This window comes from Misgurnus anguillicaudatus, chromosome 18 (assembly GCF_027580225.2).
Source record: "Misgurnus anguillicaudatus chromosome 18, ASM2758022v2, whole genome shotgun sequence".
Classification (NCBI taxonomy): Eukaryota; Metazoa; Chordata; class Actinopteri; order Cypriniformes; family Cobitidae; genus Misgurnus; species Misgurnus anguillicaudatus.
Genome location: NC_073354.2, coordinates 10,334,139 through 10,336,890, shown reverse-complemented (window position 1 = coordinate 10,336,890; position 2,752 = coordinate 10,334,139). Strand labels below are relative to the sequence as shown.

The 2,752-nt window shown below is 34.4% G+C and overlaps 1 long non-coding RNA gene across 3 annotated transcripts; it reads left to right on the top strand.

The window, feature by feature from the left end:
• The first annotated feature begins 379 nt into the window (after positions 1 to 379).
• Positions 380 to 2,371, top strand: LOC141350324 (uncharacterized). 3 transcript variants are annotated; one of them, XR_012358411.1, is made up of 5 exons: positions 380 to 493; positions 586 to 632; positions 782 to 832; positions 1,167 to 1,236; positions 1,698 to 2,371. It is a non-coding gene; the product is annotated as an uncharacterized lncRNA (long non-coding RNA). The 3 variants fall into 3 exon arrangements; XR_012358412.1 differs by having other exon boundaries at positions 1,353 to 2,371; XR_012358413.1 differs by having other exon boundaries at positions 404 to 493; positions 569 to 632.
• Positions 2,372 to 2,752: the final 381 nt, after the last annotated feature.

Sequence of the window (2,752 nt, the reverse complement as noted above, 5' to 3'; positions counted from 1 at the left end):
AAAAATATTCCAGAGTCCTAAACATAACTAATGTCAATTTATATGTGAAGTGTTGTGTTGCATTAAATCTCTGTTTTTTTTTACTGCTCAGCTAGTCCAGACCCCGACCGTTCGGCAGGACCAGACTCCGATTGTTACAGACAAACAACACAGGCTCATTTGAGGACAGATCAAAAAAGGCCAGACGCAGTTCTGTAGCTCAGTAAGTTTAGCAAGTTCTCTTTGTTTTTACTTGATCATTTTATAATGTTTAGCCATGGTCATTTACAGTTTTTGTAAATAAAACATTTTGCTTCGTATTGAAATATTTGCAGAAACAGGTCTTAACAATAATGTTTTATGTATTTATAGACCTACATCTCCTTGTATTTCTGTAACATTTAATTTTCTTTTTTGGTGAAATTGTGTCTGTGTTCATCAACACATGAAGACTCTGGAGTGGAACAAGAAGGATGAAGGATGATGGGGTGTATATTCCAAAAGACACATCAAGGTAAATTAAATATTGAGGCTCATGTTTGCATCTTTGTGTTTATATATCAAAAGATTTCTCTATAAGGCTAAATAGTCACATTGTGATTTCAGTGAAAGCTGATAAATACAGAGGGCTGGACAGTGGTTTCATTGATTAAGTGAGTAAGAACTGACAATAGCCTAACATTACTTTAGTTACCCGAATGCATTGTTGAATACCAAGGAAAATTGTAAAAATACAAATATTTTGAATATATGGAATACTGTGAAATTATTTTCTGTTAATCATCTGCTGTGTTTGCTTCAGGTAAAGAGGTGGGACAATGATGCTGACAGGACAGGAGGAGGTGACATTCAGGTTAGTGACAGTACATCAGGACCACCATTTAATTTAATGTTAATTTGTTTGCTTCCAAAATCAATACTTGACAAATCTTTAGAATTATATCTGCAAAGCTGAATTTCTCATAGGTGGATAAAGTATGACAGCAATTGTGAAGACCTTAGTCATGCAGTATATGGTTCTTCTCTCTTTCATTTATATTGATTTGACTTAATTGTGTCGGTAACTAATAATGGGGATATTCCTAATATAATATATTTTAAATACATGTTAAGAACATATCTCATTTGCTCTGTATCTAAATGAAAAGTACCTCTTTAAGGTCTAAGCTATGTTTCATTTTATTTAGACATTCAGCACAGACATTTTCATCCAAAGCAACTTGAGGAAGAAAACAAGAAGCAGTTCATCCTAAAAAGGTTACTCTTCTAATACTGTTTGTTTTAAAGTATATCATTATGCTTTTAATTACTTTATTATATTGCTTTTGCTTCATAACAATTATTGATTTGCATTTGTTTTCTTTATATAACAGGGCTCCAGACTGCCCCCAAATGGTGGCATTTTGCCCCTAAAATTTGAGAGTGTGCCACTGAATTTTAGATCCAGTCGCACATGTGCAACCAGCAAATTTGACCATATTTTCCAAAATTGCACAATAAAATGTGACACTGAATTTGAAACAGCACATTGTATTTTCTGCATCTATCATCAAGTATTTATTAGCAATAGAGTGGAAATTAGAAGAAATGTGAATATTTGGTTAGCATGTTGATTTACGGTGTGTGCCCCTAAATTTTCTGGTTGCGCCCCTAAAATTTTCAGTTGGGGGCCACTGTGCTCCTAGTGAAAAAAGTTAGTCTGGAGCCCTGTATAACAGTGGGCTGCTGTAATGTTTACATCTATGGAAAGAGGAGCTGAGAAGAAAAGAGAGGCTGGAAAGCACTACTTCTTGTTGAGGACAATCCTGAATAGGAACACTTTCTCATACACATAGATTATTATTAGTGTTTGATTTTTTTCTTTATGAATTGTATTGTTTTCATTTTTCGTTTTATTTGAAATTACCTAAGTTAGATTCATGCTAATACTTCAACTGAAACTTGTATCTTTGCTGGCTGGCTGTAGAGTTGGTTTCACATACACATGAAGTTTCTAATTAACTAACTTTTAAGTTCAGTTTGGTTTAAACTTGTATTTACCCATGGTAATTCATTTAAATTTCAAATCATGCTAATATATTAATTTCAATGAACTTCTGTATTTGTGTATAGCTAACAATTTGGGCAAACTACATTTCACACATCATTGTAACTGTCAAAAAGTTTTTTTTTTATTATCAGTTTGTTCTAAACTTTTGTTTGTTTACTAAGGATGAAATTGCTTTGTAATTTAAGTTGTTGGTGTTAGATTCATGCCAATAATGTATTTGAACAAACTAGTATTTTTGTTTATTGCTGGCAGTTTATACTAGAAGAGTTTTAACACATACAATGTTGTAGTGTTATATTGACGTGTGTGCTATTGATTAATAAAAAGGCAAACAATTTGAAAGTAATTTTTCGTGTGATTTATTTATTAATATAATTTGGGCAAGATTAGGCTGAGTTATGTCTCAGTTTTGGAAGTTCTGGTTAAATGCTGGTTTTAATATGGTTGACCTATGGCTGAGAACTGGTACCGATGTTAGAACCTGTTCTGGCCCAGGTTTGGGCCAATTATGGGCTATTATCTGGCAGAGACATGGGCAAGTTGTGGCCCATGTGTGGCCTTTGTCTGTAATTCAGAACTGGGCCACTGTAGGGCCGTCATCCTTCGTTGTATGTGGGCCGAGGAAAAACTGGTTGTGTGGGCCGGAGCTGGGCCGGAACAAAATTGCTATCTGGGTAGTTGTTGTCAAGCAACAGATTTAAATGTTAAAGCCTGTCCGGGACC